This window comes from Equus caballus, chromosome 4 (assembly GCF_041296265.1).
Source record: "Equus caballus isolate H_3958 breed thoroughbred chromosome 4, TB-T2T, whole genome shotgun sequence".
NCBI lineage: Eukaryota > Metazoa > Chordata > Mammalia > Perissodactyla > Equidae > Equus > Equus caballus.
In genome coordinates this window covers 12,380,241-12,398,812 of record NC_091687.1, presented here as the reverse complement: position 1 = coordinate 12,398,812, position 18,572 = coordinate 12,380,241, and positions in this window count along the sequence as shown.

Here is an 18,572-nt window from a genome sequence, read left to right as displayed (position 1 = left end):
TTTCCTGAAATCTGGCATCAGTGTACTTTTTTGCCCATTACCCTATTAAAGGCAAACATGTTATTAAGAGGGTTTGAGGACTTGCTATAACGCATTCTGTTCAAAAGCACAGGCAAATTTTTAACTGAGGTTAGAGAGGTTGGGAGGCGGCTCATGAGGGCTTTGTAAGCTACGCCAAGGAGTGAAACACTAAAAGGTTTTACGAAGAGGATGGCATCTTAAAACATTTGTTTGACAAGATCACTTTGGCCCAAGAAGAGGAGAATGGATGGGGGAATGTCCAGTTGGATGCAGGGAGATACAGCTGGCCTAAACTACACTGGTGGAAGGAGAGATGGGAAGGGAACGAATTGAGATGGTGCAAGAGCATTTGACGTATGAAAAAAGTGAGATGTTAGGAACAGCTTCTCAATTTCTTATTTGAGGTATCAGATGGAGAGTGCCACCACTGAAAGAAAATATGAGAAAGAAAAAGCTCTGGACGTTTGAGGTGGAGATAGGGAGACAATTGATGATTAATGTGAAATGTTCAATCTGTCTTCTGAATCTCAATTGGAAGAAATGTTTCAGACACTACAAGGTTATCCATGAATGATATGGACTTAAATATGTACTTTGATTTTCATTTATTTCAATGGAAAGTAAAACTTAAAAAAATTACTTGACCTCTTTTACCTACTTCACTATTCAAGAACTGTGGGAAGCATGGGGATTTTGATTAATTTGAGAGCTTTTAGGGCTAGTCTACATATGTATAGTATACGAAACTTTAAAAAATGGTAAGACTAAAGCTAAAATCAAACTCTGGGATTTGTTAAGTTTTTCTTGATGATTTGAAAATGTCCAAATGAATGACCATCTGATCCCTTCAGGAAGCCTGATGATAACATGGGAGAATTATTCACTCAGAACGAAAGCTCCAGAATGCGTTAGGAGCAGTTGGAAGCAGATACAATTACATCAGGTGAAGTTCTTTTATGACTGCTGGAGTTGCTCCGAGGTGAAAGAGAAAATGCAGAAACTTGGGACTCCAGATGGCAGGAGATCTATTTTTAGGCCAATAGTATTTGGTTGGGGCACTTAATAGAATGAGTAGCAGAAATGTGTTGAAAAAGTAATTTATACCTGCATTTGAAAGAGTTCCGCATGGAGCAGATGGGAGCAGGTGCCATAGAAACAGCCTAGGTCAGCCAGCAAGTAGGAAAAAAAGGGAAAAGAGCAAATATTTTAGTGGCAAGTTACTTTGAAATTTTAGTTTTCCCTAATCCTTGCTGAGATATTTATAAGTAAAAAGTAGAAGTAACCAATATATAGGAAGTTTTATTCTATGGGAAAAAAATAAATTCTGATATGTCAGTTATTTAGAATTTAAGACTCATTTTCCAAGGGGAATTTTTTTTTTAAGTTAAAATGGTGGTTCGATTTTCAAGCTAGTCAACAAAATCTCCTTTAATAACCACTGATCTATTTTACTGTGAAACTGACGTTAGGTTTCTGGAAGCAAGAGATTCTGGGGAAGATGGAGGAGGAGGAGGAGGAGACCGAAGAAAAAAAGGAAAGTCTTTTGCTTTCTCAGGTGCAATTTTTTTGAAATACAAAAATCTTAGAATCATCTCAGCTTCCAGGGCCAGTCTTCATAGTCCATAGTAATAGCCTCAAAGAGCCCCAAGACTGTGTGTCTCCACCTAAGTCTGCCCTGCCCACCTATTCCAGCAGGTTGGGCATGGCCTCTCTCTGTGCCAGTCCACAGGCGCCTCCTCCCCAACAAGAGAGAGTTGAGGCCCATCAGGGCACCATGATAGAACTGACAACACATGGGATTTGAAATCAAAGATCTTGGTTCAGCTATCGGATGTACCTTATGCTAAATTTAGAATTTTGGTGCCATATTAAGCTCTCTGATTCTGTTCACAAGTTGAAAACAATGTTGTGAATAATTTTAACATCACGGGATCAGGGTTAAAGCTTAATGAACAGAATCGATGTAAAAGTGAATTGCAAGCTGGAAATGGCAGGGTGAAAAACTTAATGTTGTTATCTAATTTTCTATTAAGAAAAAAGAAGTTTATTGAACTCAATTACCTAAATGTGTGAATTTCTAAAGAGCATCATTTACAAGGCATGGATTTGTTTGATTAAAAAAAAAATTTAAACCAGAATAATATCTAATTAATGGAACTTTAGAAATAAAATTAAGTGAAGTGAAAAGAAGGTATTTTTAGGCATTGGGACCCTTCCAGGAAGTATACCACTGTGGTTACTAAATTTCTCCTTGCCTAAAATTGGACTGCTTGTACCTGCTCTTTGCCTACCTGCCAAGAGTATGAGGAAAAGTTTGTAAATGTGTGTGGAAGTCCTTGGCACACTTAAGTGTAAATGTGCTACGTAATTGTTACTGTTCAAGTTCATTTGACTTCAAACTTAAACTCAGATGTCTGAGAAGTCAGATTAAATATTTCATTCCTCTTTAATATTAAATTTTACATTTTCTGCTTGATAGTAATCATTATTGCAAAGTTTTTCTGATGGTTTATCGCTTATTTGTATGATTTAGTACTTTAACCGGGGGCAGAGTTGTCATCAAGCTGGGTAAGTACAAATTATGCTTCTGCTAAGGAGAGCACTTAAATTCCTGTCCCATGGAACCATGGACACTTTATTTCCATTCTTCCTGTATGCCTTTCCTCATCTTAAGACAGAAAGAAATAGAAAAATGATGGTATGCTTAGGAAAACTGCGTCTCTTGTGGGAAAACAGAAAATCGAAACTGGCTTGCAAGGTAATAGAACCAAAAACTGAAGGAGAAGAGAGAGTGATTTTCCAAGATCACTAGAAGTCTGTTTTAAAGCTAAGTTGCAACAGGAAGGAAGCTGCAATTTCAAATAAGGCTTTAAAGTTAAGGATCCAATCCAAACTCTATTACTGCGCAGCTCCTATTGTGATGGTAATGACATGTTGCGTGGGAAGTAGTGGTTTTACTTGGAATGGAGAGAGAAAGAAACTTGCCATGATTGATGTACCATATGAGGGTCAAACCGCAAAATCGCTAACTTGCTGACTGTCCAACTAAGTGAAATTGTGTTGCTTATTTTCCTAAGAATTCCAAGTTTTGTATATACTTGTGTCTTTGTGGGACTACTTCATAAATTGAACACATTTTCTTTGGAGGAAGGGGTGTTGCAGTTAACATTAGAGTCACTTTCTACAAGAGTTTATGATGGCTCACTAATCCAGGTTAGAATCATCCACTCACCAGCGCAATGGAAGACCACCCAAGTGGTCTTCCGTGGTTTCCACTCAGTTTCCTACATTTTAGCAACAGGCTATTGAAGGTAGCTAATGGAAGATTATATGTTCCCAATCCAACTGTTTCACAATTTGGCTTTGGATCCAAAAGAAATAAATTTGAGGCCCCATTATTTTCAGAGAATTTATAAGACATTACTAGAACCATCAAGAGGATTAAATATCTTTTTCATGTTTCACATTCATTTTAACCTTTCCAAGCAAATTCAAGGGTATGAATACATTTGAAGGTGAGCCACAGCAGTAGCGAGGACTTCTGAAGAATGCGCCCGGACATCGTTTCTGAGTGACATGGGGGAGAGCTTGTGGTTGAATAAAGAAGGTACCAGCACTTTTCTAAAGAACCATTGCCACCAGCCTTGCTGCTCTTGGTGGAATTAGGAGAGAAATGTAAACTCGGGTTTCTCAATCCAAAAGGGTTGAATTTTACCAGATATCTTAAAGTTCTGGTAAAATGAAAGAGCCTTCAAAGAAGAAAAGAAAGAAATCAAGACTGCATTTTACTTTCTGGGGGAAATGACTAGGTTTCCGTTGCACAAGAAAAATTACTAAATATAAAATAGCTTGTCTTTCCAAAGAGGGACTGAAAATCAGATCTAAGTCTCTTTTAACTTCTTCCAAAATTCTTAGGAATCTACTTTTCTTCACCAGCTCTGAAAGAATAGTTCTTTCAGAATACACTGGTCTAGACTTTTCTGAAACACCATAACAATTTCTTTCAAAATAATTTAAAACAGTTGGCCACCAATATAATGAATTATAATGGAATAAAAAAGTAAGAAGTCTTTGAAAATCTGTCTTTAATTGATTTTAATTTCTTTAGCGGCATGAAAAAAACAATTAGTAGAGAGCCTGCTATTTAGTATTTAATGAAACAAAGCAATCATCTTGAACTTTTCAATTTCCGGTAATACATTTTGAATTTTGAAAAACTTGAAAAATGCTTAATCATTTAGATCATCTTTCTCAACCAGGGTTCCTCATCTGAATCACAGAACACAGAAACTGAGGTTAGTGACAATTTTCTCGATTCTATCAAGGATGGTACATACTAATACTGATCTCCATCATAGGAGAGAAGTTAATTCATTACATAAAAATGCATGCTTTACAGGCCTTAATGCATAATTTTCTCCTAGAGTTGTATTTTAACCGGCTTTCTCACTGTGCTCTTCCATGGCACTATTTTAAATGCAACATGCCATCATGATACCTTGAGAAACCCATTATTAATTAATATGTATGTCTCCTCTCTACCTTCTTATAATAAAACACTCAAGCTCCATCTCTAGAATCTATGCCAGAAGAAAGGAACATGTTAGGAGGGCTTCAGTCATTGTGCCCCTCCCCAACTTCTGCCACCTCTAATGACTTCCATTAACCCTCTTCCCCCTCCCTGAGCAATGTAAAAATATTAAGATCATTTCATATGAAAACTGTGGGGGTCTATCTCATGTAAAGTTCCTGTGGCCCACACGTCAATGCCAATGACCAGATAATTTCAACACAAGCAATGGGCTTTGCCAAGTTTCAAGAAACTGAGGTCTTGTCTCTCCGATAATCAGCAAATTGTGAGAACAAATGGTTCATTAGTCACTAGTTCCCTGCCACCGTAGAATTAGGTCAGTCCAGTAACAAATAATTCACTGTCATCCATACTTCTAAAATGTTAATAGTCAGTTAACCACAAGAGAAAACTTCCACACTACTGAGAGATTGTATTCCTATAAAACTTGATGACAGTCTTGGGCACTAGAGTTCTTTTCTGGAAAGAAAGCGAAGGAAACTATAAGTTGCAATATATATAATAATAAGTTGGTTGATCCTTGAACTAGGAATCCAATAAAACATATTTGCTCAAGAAACAAAATATGAAGAGGCAAGAATTGGAGAGGGAGAAAGGAAGGATAAAGGAGATGGTGTTTAAATTACAGAAATATTTTCATTTAAGATCTTATTGTGAATAGGTTTGTTCATAGATGCACAAAAATGTTTTGTTTGTAGTTGATTTGGGGATATACATCACAAAATAAATAATTTTAAGGAAAATTCTAACTTGGCATCAATTTCTTAGAACCCTGGGCTGTAGACAAGAAAGAACAAAGCTACAGAGAGAGAGAGAGAGAGATGTGGAAAACAATTTCCTATGTTAAATCTGAAATAAGAGACAGACCATGAATCACACTTTTAAAATATCTGAGGAAATTTTTCCAAGAAAGTGTGAGTCCTCCTTGGAAAATTAACTTCCGGAATCAATTTGAAAAGAATCAGCCAGGAAATCCAGAGGTTAGACTAAAATCCCATCCCCACGCCCATGCTCACTCTATTGGAAAATCCTTGTGGACTTTCTAACACAATGGATTTCACACCCTTCCTTGCAGTCACAAAAGGGGAAATCTCAAAAAACTTGAAAGGTTGGTTCACCTGAGTTTATTGAAACATTTGAGTCCTTCACAAAATTGCCAAGCTGTCTCTGCCATCAGTTTAAATAATAGGGCAAGGAATCAATATGAATTCTTCAAAGTAAGGTTCTCTCTAGTCACAAAGGCAGAAATTTTACTATACCATGAAAATAGTTAAGGGAATGACCCCTTAACTCCAGTTGACCTCTAAATGTCTGTGTACCAGGATTTTCTTTTACGAAGATCTGTTGCTGTCCTACAAATGTAGTCCTGTATTCTGTGAGGGAATGAGATATCTGATAAATTCCACTCAGGGATCCAAGAAATGTTTGTGTAATTGGACTTTCTACTCTAGCCAAAATTATAGAGGCATGAAGAGAGAACTGAGGGGGGGCTCCAGACAAATGACTTGACTTTCCAAGACTCAGTGTATATAACTCACTCTTTCTATTGGGGAACCAGCCAGGCTAAGAAAAAGCTGTGAATGACTTCATGTCATTGGCAGGTCAAAAGAGAAAAGGTTTAAAGGAGACAGTAAAAGGAGAGAGATTATTCAAGATACAAAAAAAAAAAAAAAGGATGATCATCATGTAAACACTACTTCAATTGTACTCTCATTTTACACAGAAATGCACAGTTGAAAATTTAAGTGGACATGAATTCAAAAATTAGTCTCACAACCTTGTTCTACGTCTCATTTCATTTCAAAGACTTTGGCAAAAAAACAACTAATAGGATAAGAGTGCCACATCAGATGTTAATGTAAGGTCATTGTTATCTGAAACTCACAGGTATTTGGCAAATGTATTTATAACTTCAGAAAACATATAAAGGAATAAATATTTTAAATTAAGATTGGTGCTATGAAAAACAGATGACACGGCTCCACCTAAAGAATATGACTCTCTAATTTCTATCGTTCACCATGTAGATTCATATTCAGTCTTTAATTAAAATGGATTTATATCAGAAAAAGAGTTTTAGAGTCAGAGTCACAGAGCTGAAAGGAACTTTGAAGATTATGAAATAACAACTATAGCCTTAGAAAGAATACCATTTGATCTCATATGATTTCTTTTCTCATGAAGGTCACTTTGAAGGGATTAATATTTTAAGCAGCACAGCTGCTCAATTTATGGAAATTATTTATGCAACGTGTTAATTTGTAGATTTCCTTATTCATCACTGCAAAACCCAAGTTACTCAAGAAAAGGTCAACAGAACATGACAGAGGCAGATATTTGTTTTCGACCTTCAATTTACTAGAATCTTTAGATTAATGAAATGAGAACAGCCAGGAACTGATGCTTTTGATTTCGTTTTCATTGAGAGAACTTGGAATAAGGCTGGAAGCCTAAAATGTAACAGAAATAATGAGGAATGTTTGGAAAAAATTAATTATCAATTTTAAAAATAGAATCCAGATGGTGGCCATATTACCGGAGAAAATGTACATATATAAATGACAATATAACAGTTTACTTTGAATATTCTTATATGCCATTCAAAGAATTTTTTAATAACTTCTTTTTTTTAAAAGAAAATCTATTAACAAAATATAATTATGCTATGTGGTGCTAGAGTCTTTAACAATTTATAAGAATTTGATTAAAATGATGAAACGTTTCATTACAAATTACTAACAATATCCCCTAAAATGTGAATGAATAAGCAAGACTTTTTCTTGCCTAGTCTTATTCAAAAGCCTTAAAACTTAAATATCTAGAGTCTGATATTTCTGACTTTTTAAAATGATGAGTTCAGAATTCTACTCTTATCTGTAGCAGATTGGTTTGTATCAGACACCAGCCCTCCTGCTAAGAATGACTAGAAAAACAGGATAAAATTTTTAAAAATATATGACTGAAGCATCATTGAGCTTCCAAGGCAAGAAGACTCAAGGGAGCATCACCCTGAAGAGAAGGGTCACCTGGGGAGGTGAGCCCAACAGTCAGGCTTGCTTTCCCCTTTGAGGCATTTGCTGATTCTCAAGTGACAGGCTAAGAGAGAAAAATACAACAGAAGCATTCAAAGTCTTAGCATGGGAAATCAACACTGGAGTTCAGGTCCCTCCAAAGAGTAGGTGCTCTGGCAATTTTCCCAGGCTTTCATTTTGGACACCCCAGGAGTAAGGAGTAAGTTAAAGAAAAGTGCACATGGTGCACTCACAAAAACTGGACCATATACTGGACCATAAAACAAAGTTCAATGAATTTAAAGGATTCATATAAGACAGAGTGTATTCTTTGTCCACAATTACAAATCAACTATAAAATATCCAAGGAAACCTCAAACATTGAAAATTAAACAACACAATTCTAAATAATCAATGGGAAAAACAATAAATAACAAGATACATTAGAAATATTTTGAACTGAATGACAATGAAAATATAACAAATCAGAGTTTGAGGACTGCATATAAAGCAGAGGTAACAGGGGTTTTTTTGCCTTTTTATTGCTTTTAATTGCTTTAAATATTTATATTAGGAAAAAAGAAAAGTCTAAAATCAATGATCTAAGGTTTCACTTTAAGAAGCTAGAAAAAGAAGATCAAAATAAAGCCAAAGGAAGTAGAAAAAGGATAACAGTAAAGATAAGAAATAGAAAATAGGATCAGAATATCCAAAGTAATCTTGAAAAGAAGAAGAAAGTTGGAGGATTTATGCTATTTGACTTCAAGACTTAGTATAAAACTATAGTATTCAACACTGAGCGACAACGACATAATGATTGACAAATTCATCAAGCAGCAGACTAGAGAGTTCAGGATATATACCCATTCTTAAATGGCCGCTTGATTTTTGATAATGACGGCAAGGCAACTTGAGGGAGAAAGGAAAGTCTTTTCAACAAATGGTGTGGGAACAAGTGGATATGCATATGAAAAAACTGAGCCTTAATTTCTATCTTGTACCATACACAAAAATAATTTAAAATGGATCATGGACCTAAATACAAAAGCTAAAATGATATGCTTTTAAGGAAAAACATAAGCAAACATTTTGTTCACCCAAAGGTAGGCAAATATTTCTTGGACAGATCACAGAAAACAATATCCACATAAAAATGATAAATTAGGCTTCATCAAAATTAAAATGTTCTGCTAGCAAAAGACATCATAAAAAATGAATAAGTAAAGCCACAGAGTGGAGAGAATATTTTCACTATATATACCATAGGGGAGGAAGACTTTTCCTGTACCTAATGTGGGTTCGTCTGGCTGGAGAACAAATTAAATTCACATGAGACAGAATAGCAAGAGAAAATTAAACAAAGCTTTATGAGGACCGTGGCCCGGGGCCTTTCTTCCCGAAGGAAGAAAGGGCACCGAAGAAGTGGGGTGCACAGAGTGGTTATATACCCCCAAACAGTTGGATATTTCACATATGATTGAAATGTCCCTCCCACAATAGTCACAAGATTGCCCTGTCGGCACAGCGCTTGATGGACACAGCAGGTTGTGGGTCTGCTATCTTGAAGGGCATAGCAGGAGGCAAGTCTATTGTCTCGAGCTGGGTGGTCACAGGTGAGCGCAGCAATCAGTTCCTAGCCTAAGGAAAGATGCTTAATCCTTAAAGAAATGCCAACACTGGGAGGGGGAGTCGATCATGGGAAATTACCACACAAATACAGTAAACAAAATGCAGATTTAAGTCCTTGCCTTTGGCATTGATTAAGAGTTTCTAGAGAGAAGGTCATCTCCCCTTCCTGGTACAGAGAGGGAGATATCTTTACAGATGGAGAGTTCCTTTACAATGTAAATGTCTCTTACAAAGGGTAAGCAAGTTCTACTTTTCGGTTGCTTTTCTGTCTGCAAAGGAACCAGCCTCAAATAATCATGCCAAAGAGACATATCTTGGGGTGGCCATTTCCAGGTCCCCACACTACCAAACAAAGGACTGGCATCTAGGATTATACAAAGAATTCTGATAACCCAATAATAAAAAGACAAATATCTCAATAAAAAAAAAATAGGCCAATGATTCAGACATACATTTAACAAAAGAAGAACACAAACAGCCAATAAGCAAAAGAAAAAGAACTCAACATCATTGGTCATTAAGGAAAAGCAAATTAAAACCATGAGCTACTACAACGTATCCACCAGAATGGCTAAAAATAAAGGGAATGGCAACTCTAAATGCTGGTGAGGCTATAGTGCCTGGAACTCTTAAACATTCTTGATAGGGATATGAAATGATACAACAATTTTTTTTTAAATTCTGGGAGATCTTTATAAAAGTAAACATACATAATTCCACTCCTAGATATTTTGCTCAAGAACAATGAAAATATGTGTTTACAAAAAAGACTTGTACAAGAATATTCATAGTAGCTACATTTTTAGTAGCCAAAAGCTAGAAACAACTCAAATGTCCATCAACAGGAGAATAGATAAACAAAGTGTGGTATATTCATATAGTGGAATATTACTGAGCAATTAAAAAAGGAAAGAACACACACACACACACACAAACATGGATGAGTCTCAAAAACAGTATGCTGAGTGAAAGAAGCCTTACATAAAGTTATATAAAATTCTAGAACAGACAAACTAATCTATGGAGGAAAAATCAGAGCAGTGGTTGTGTCTGGGAGGGACAGGGGTTGACAGAGAATGGGCATGAAGGAACTGTCTCTGGATTACACAAGTGTATAAATTTGTCAAAACTCAGTAAATTTACATTTAATATTTAGCATTTAATTATATTCAAATTTTACATCAAAGAAAATATAAATCACAAACAAGGAACTCCATTGAATAACATATATGCCAAAATATTTATAAGAAGGTATACTGATGTGTGCAATCTAATTTTAAATGCATAAAAAAAAGACATGGATTAGTGGATAGACAGAGGGATATAGATGAGTAGAAATATGATAGCGATAAAGCAAGTATAGTAAAATATGAATGGTAGACTCTACATGGTATGTATACAAGTTTGCACGATAAAATTCTCTCAACTTTGCTGGATGTATACAAAATTTTATAATAAAATGTTGGAAAAAATAAAGGGAAAATAAATTCATTTTCATAAATGCATACACACACGGGAATTTCCTATAAACAAACACCACTAAATAAATTAGTAAAGGGAATTTTGAGAAGAAAAATGATCCAACTTGGAAGCATGGAAATCCAGGAAGAAAAGAAGTATAACAGAAAAGGTCAATCTTTGGGTAAATCTAAATTATCATTGAGAAAACAATATATAGTATGTAGAATTAAAACACATGAAACAACAGTGTTAAAGGCAGAACTGGAGTGTTTGGAGTTAAAATGTTCTAAGATTCCTTTATATATTTGGGAACACCACCAATTTATATTGGACTGAGTCTAAGTTACATTTCATAACATCTAGGGTAAACATTGTGTTAGTTTCCTAGGACTGCCATAACAAAGTACCACAAACTGGGTGGCTGAAAACAGCAGAAAGTTATTCTCTCCCAGCACCGGGAGCTAGAAGAACAAATAAGGTGTTGGCAGGGCCACGTTCCCTTTGAAGGCTCTAGGGAAGAATCCTTCTTGCCTATTTCAGCTTCCGGTGGATCCTGGCGACCCTTGATGTCCTTGATGGAGCTGTATCACTCCAGTCTCTGCCTCCATCATCAAATATGTTCTTCCCTTGTGTCTCTCTGTGTGACTCTCTCTTTCCTCCTCTTCTTAGAAGGACACCAACCTTTGGTTGTAGGGCCCATGCTGATCCGTGTGAATTCAAGTTAACTAATTCCAACTGCAAAGACACTGTTTTCAAAGAAGATCACATTCACATTCTGAGGTTCTGGGTGGACACGAATTTTGGGGAGACATTATTCAACCCACTTAAGGCACTAAAAGAAAAGGAAAAGAATACATGGTAAAAAAGCTAATAATGAGGGAAATGAATAATATAAAATATTTGTTAATCCAAAAGAAGTAAAGAGAAGAGATTAAAAGAAATATTGAACAAATGGATAAATAGGAAACAAAGAGTAAGAAAAGGGGATTTAAGCTCAAATAAGATCAGTAATTACATCAAATGGAAACTGACTAAACACTCCCATTTGAAATACAAAGATTTTCAGAGTAGGAGAAAAACTCGATTACATGTAGAATTAAACTACCTGAAACAACTGCATTAAGGGCAGGACTACAGTCAGTGGAGTTACATGAAATACAAGGATACAGAATGTTTGAAGGTAAAGGATATGCAAAATATTATATAAACACTAATCAGAAGAAAGCTGACATTGCTATACTAATATCAGATAAAGTAGCCTTTAAGACAAGAAGCATTATTAGAGATAGAGATTTGATTCATAACGATGAAAGGATCAAGTCACCAGGAATATACAGCAATTCTAAATGTATATGCATATAATAACATAACCTCAAATATATAAAGTAAAATTTAAATATTTTTAGGACATATAAAGGAATTAACAATCTATACATCTCAGTAACTGATAGAAAACAAAGACAAAAATCAGTAAAGATATAGAGGATCTAAAGAACATAATTAAACTTGAGCAAATTGACATTTAGAGAACACTGCAACCAATGGTCGCATTATATACTTAATTCTTTTCAAGTATACTTGGAACCTTCAGCAAAATCAACCCGTTGGAGGGCCACAGCAGTGGTCAAAAGATTTCAAAGTATTGAACTTATCTGTGAAATGTTCTCTGAATACAGTGAAACCAAATGAGATGTCAATATAAAAGATGACTAGAAAATCCCTAATGTTTGGAAATTAAACAATAGAATTATAAATAATTCATGATTCAAAAGATGTCACGTAATAGTTTGAAATGAGGTGGATGGTAATGCAACCATAACATAAAATTTGTGGAATCAGCTCAAGTGTACTCAAAAGGAAATGTATACTTAACTTATTGGCATACATTAGTCAATTTAAAAACTGAAATCAAGAAAGAAGAAAGGAGAAAGAAAGGAAGAAAGAATAGAAAGATGAAAGAAGCAGAAATTAATAAATTAGAAAACAAACATTCAATGGAGAAGAATACCAAAAGGCTAGTAAATTAATAAAATTTATAAAGCTTTGGCAAGATTGAGAATAAAAGAGAGAAAATACAATTACCAATGTCAGAGATAAAAAGAGAGACATTACCAGATCCTATTGACATTACAAAGACAAGAAGAGGATATTATGTTTTTTGCCAATAAACTTGAAAAGTTAAAAAAATGGACAAATTCCTAGAAAAATATGTCTGTGAAATTGTCACAAAAAGAAATAGAAAATCTGTATAATTCTATATCTAAAAGAAATTGAATCTGTAATTTAAAACTTTTCTACAATGAAATTCGAGGTCCAGAGGGCATCATCAGTGAATTTATCCAAATTTTACAAAAACAGGAAATAGAAAAAGAACAGGTCCAATTCATTTTATAAGGCCAACATGACCTTGATACAAAACAGTGAAAGCACATTTACAAGAGAGGAAAATGCAGGCCACTGTCTATTATGAATAAACTTGCAAAATCTCACTCAAAATAGTAGCAAAGTGAATCTTGCTATACACAAATAAGGAAATAGATCATGACTCAGAAGTTATTCCAGCAATATAAGGTTCATTTAACATATAGTCAGTTGATGTACTTATCACATTTAGAATATAAAGGAGAAAAATTATATGATCACCTCTGTGTTTCAGATTTAATAACCATTCATGAATTAGTTGAAAAAAATTTCTTAGCAGTCTAGAAACATAAAGGAACTTCTGTAATTGATTTATTTTTTATTTTTTTATTTTTGGTGAGAAAGATCGGCTCTGAGCTAACATCTGTTGCCAATCTTCCTCTTGTTGCTTGAGGAAGATTGTTGCTGAGCTAACATGTGTGTCAATCCTCTTCCATTTTGTATATGGGACGCCACCACAGCATGGCTTGATGAACAATGTGTAGGTCCACTCCTGGGATTTGAACCCGTGAACCCTCGGCCGCCAAAGTGAAGCATGCAAACTTAACCACTATGCCACTGGGTGGGCCCCGGTAGTTCCTTTTTTAAAAAAAAATCTACAAAAATCCTACAGCAAGTATTGAACTTAATGGTAAAACATTCAAAGTTTTCTGCTGGGAGCAAAAATAGAACGAGGACACTCCCATCACTACCTCTATTCAACATTTTTCTAACTAGTCTAGTTAGTGCAAGAAGGCAAGACAAATAAATAAAAGGTATAAGAATTGGAAAGGAAGAAATAAACTATTATTTGTAGACAACTTGAATATAGAAAATATTAGATAAATTATTGGATTTGGTAAGCAAATGCTGCAAGCTTGCTGGACACAATATTAAAAAATTAATAGTATTTTTAAAGAAACCATTCCTAAATAAACAATTAGAAAATGTAATTTAAAGACAAAATTAGCACTTACACAGCATGACTAAATATCAAATATTAGGAATAAATTTAACAAAAGATATGAAAACCTCCATATAGGAAATCACAAAACATTATTGAGAGACAGAAAAAGAATACCTAAGTAAATGGAATAAATGTACTCTTGATGAATCAGAAAAGCTGTTATTTTAAAGATGCCAACTATCCCCAAATTGATCCATAGATTCAACGCCATCTCAATCAAAATCTCAGCAGCTTTTTATTTCAATGCAAATTGACAATTTAATTCTAATATTCACATGGAAATGCAGTATAGTGGCAAATAGCTGACCAAAACTGGCCCAACATTAGCCCAGATATTCTAGAAGAAGAATAAAGTTAAAGGACTTACACTCACATATTTTAAGAATTAATATAAAGGAATAATTAAAACAGTGTGGTACTGGTGCAAGGCTAAACAAATAGACACAGAGAATTAAGGAGACTTACTCATATATGGATTCCTGATTTATGAAAAAGGTGGCATTTCAGAGTGAAAGAACAGTCTTTTCAATAAATGATACTTGGTCAACTGGATTTCCAAATGGAAAGAAAAAGTGATTCTTGATCACTACCTCACTCCATAAACAAAAAAATCAATTATAATTAGATTGCTTATCAAAATGTAAAGGGTAAAACAATGTAGCTTCTAGAAAATAACATAAAAGATTATTTTACAATCTCGGGAAAGGAAAGATTTCTTAAGGAGAATATAAAAAGCAGTACATAAAAGAAAAGATTGATAAGTTGGACTGTCAGGGCTACTATTAATAAGAATTTACTATTTATCAAAAGAGATGCTTAAAAGAGTGAAAAGGCAGGCCACAAATGGCTAGAAAATATCTTCAATGTGTATATACAATAAAGACATACTTAGTAAATAGGAAGAACTACAAATCAATAAGAAAAACACAGTCAACCCAATTTTAAAACAACGTTTCATTTAAAAGTAATGAAAACAACCTTATTTTTTCTAAGGCACTAAAGAGGACAGGAATATTCTTTTCACAAAAGAGGATATTTAGTTGGTCAATAAATATCTGAAAAGGTACTCAACCTCAAACACAAGGGAAATGGAAAATAAAACATGATAAGATGCCACTACATTGGCATTCAAATGGCTAAAATGACAAAAATCAATAATCCAAATGTTGAGGCGGATGGGACCACTAGAATTCTCATAAGCTGCTATTTGGAGTGTAAACTGTTGCAACTACTTGGAAAATTTAAAGTATCTACTAATGTTAAATATCAACATGACCAGGCAATTCCTTTTATAGATGTACACCCAACAGAAATGCCTTAAGCATGTACCAGAACATCACGTAGAAGAATGTTCTTGACAGAACTCTTTGTAATAGCTGAAAGTTAGGAAAAAAGTACTGTTTATGAAAAAGTAAACAAATCGTGGAGTAAAAAGTAAATAAATTGTGGAATTCGTAAAATGAAATACATACTTGACAAAAATGAAAATCAATAAATTACCACCACATCTAACAACGTGCATAGATATCCCAAACACAATGTTGAGCAAAAATGTCTGTTATTTAAAAAGCTGCTTTGGGTCTTAAAGCAAACTATCTTCCTTGACGTTTGAAAATGAAAGTTAACATCATTTGCACAGTTGTTGAGGAATCACCTGATCTAATTAAAAATGCAGTGAGGTCCTCTCCTTTGGTTTCCCTTTCCCATCTTGAATTAACCTAACTGCTGTAGTTTATCTGCATTAACTGTTTACTATACTCCCAATTCTGGTTCTGCAGCCCAGTTGGACATTTTCTTTTTAGCTGAAACTTAGACCCTGACTCATTCTGTGTAGACTAACCCGGCTAGTCAAAATCCTTGAGAAAGGATGCTGGGAGGTGATGACCTTGCCCTGGGTTTAATTGTGTTTCTTTCTTAGGCACATGAAAGACAGTCTAGTGGTGAGAAGGGATGGTTGATTTTTTTTTTTTTTATTAAGATTATGATAGTTAACAACCTTGTGAAATTTGAGTTGTACATTATTGTTAGTCATGTTGTAGGTGCACCACTTCACCCTTTGTGCCCTCCCCCAAGCCCCGCTTTCCCCTAGTAACCACTGATCAGTTCTCTTTGTCTATATGTTAACTTCCACCTATGAGTGGCGTCATACAGAGTTCGTCTTTCTCTGCCTGGCTTATTTCACTCAACATAATACCCTCAAAGTGGGATGGTTGATTTTTAAACAAGTTTAGGGCTTAGCTAGTCCACTATCAAAGACTAAATATACCTAATTAATATACAAAATGCATTGTATTGTAGTAAGATAATGTAGCCTGTACAATTCTCTAAAACTGCATTTCTCCAACTTTTTGGTCTCAGAACCTCTTTACACTCTTAAAAATTATAGAAGACCTTAAAGGAGCTTTGGTTGATGTCTATCAATATTTACCACATTAGAAAGAGAGAAATATTTATATATAAATTATTTTTAAAATAGGAATAATATACTCATTACTTCTTAACATATACAACAGATTTTGATGGAAAATTATTATGTTTTTCAAAACAAAACCCGAAAAAGTAGCATTGTTTTACATTTTTGCTAATCCGTCTAATCTATGACTCAATAGAAGAAAGCTAGATTCTTACGTCTGCTTCTGCATTCAGTGTGTTGAAATGTAATATGTCATGAAGCTTTTGGAAAACTTCACTGTATCCACATGATAGATTGAGTGTGAAAAAAGGCAAATAACATCAAATATTATTATGAAAATAGGTTTGGCCTTGAGGACAACCTGAAAGGATCTTGGGGATCACCCAGGATCCCCAGACCACATGATATAGGAAATTTGTAAGACCTCTTCTTTGTCTGTTATTTTTAGTCAATATTTGTAAATGTTCCACGTGCTTTTGAAAAAAAGATTTTGTAGGAAATTATACCTGTAACGTAATTAATATAAGTGTAATATCAATTATGTAAATATAATGTGAAACACATGAATACTTTCATATATTATAAATATAAATCAAAGGCCAGCAAACTATGGTTGTATTACTCATTTTAGATACAACCATATATATTTTTCTTCTGCTTAGGAAGTAAAAAAAATCAAGTTTGTTAAAAGCCTCCTAGTACGACTATGAGTTTTATGGGGTTTTAGAAGTTTTGTTTTATATGTTTTGACAAGTAGAGTTTTTCCCACTTCTAATTTATCCTTGAATTTTATTTGTTCTGTTTTTAATATTACCATTTAATTTTTTATACTCCTCAGCTGTTTTTAATGTCTCCTGTAAAATACATGTTGTTGGACTGTGTATTTTTAATATAATCTCAGAGTACTTGACTTTAAGTAGGTTAATTTGGTTCATTCACATTTGTTGTATAAATAATACTTGCTCTTCACTCCTCTCAGTATCTCATACTTTTTAAAAAATTTACTTTCTAACACTGACCATCTGCAATGCATGTTCTTTGGTTTTCTTAATCCTCTACTAATTTGTAAGGCATATGGCCACTGTAATACTGTTAGTGGTTACTAATATCCACGCAAATATTTGAAGGAATAATGTGAAGAATGAAACTATCTATTCAAGAAACCCAAGTAAATGAGAATTAAAAATGGCAATAGCTCCTGTTTATTGTGTCAGGGTCTGTGCAAAGCATTTGCATAAATCAGCTCATTTAAGCCTCACACAAGTCCTCTGAGTAGGTTCCTCTTACAGATGAAAGTTCATGGGGCTTAAATAAATTGTCCCCCATCACCCTTCCAGTGAGTGGCAGACATGGAAGTCAAACTGCCACCTGGCTGACTGTAAAGCCCCATCATGAACCACCCGACTATATTTTGGCCCTCAGTAAGCTGAGCAGTCTGTCCCAGAGAGCCCAGGAGGCAGGCTCTTCCCTTGCTGCAACCTCTTCTCTCATTCTGCCCACTCTAGAAGGAGCTGTGATGGATTGTGTCTGCAAAATCCATTGCTCCCATGGAAGCACAATACTGTGTGTTGAACAGATTCACCAAAGTCCCCGGAGAACTTGGAAGAAAGCTCTAAGGTTTTAGGTGTGATGGGGGCCAGAAAGGATGTTTATTCTGAGCTCTCAACTCACAATTGTCCTTTAAACTGCAAATTCAAGCTACATACCTGTGTGGTCCTTGATACCTTATTGGTCCATTTTTCCTCTTTGAACTAAGATATTCAAATTTGCAATATCTATCTATACCCAAGGTATCTGCTTCTTAGTTTTTTATTGGTTTTATAATGTATGTTTTTCCTTTCTTTTTTAGACTGTAACCTCCTTTGCACTCAGAGGGGCCTTAAAAAAAAAATCCCACAGCACTCTAAATTTACATGGAGCTAAATAGTTTATAAATGCTCTTGTCAGACTACTCGCAATTTTTAAATAATAAGAAATAAATGCTGTTAACATATAGTTTGAATTTTGTCATAAAGTCAACTCAAAAGATGAAAGGACAAGTTATGTCATTTACATTCTTTGTCATCCACTTGAATCATA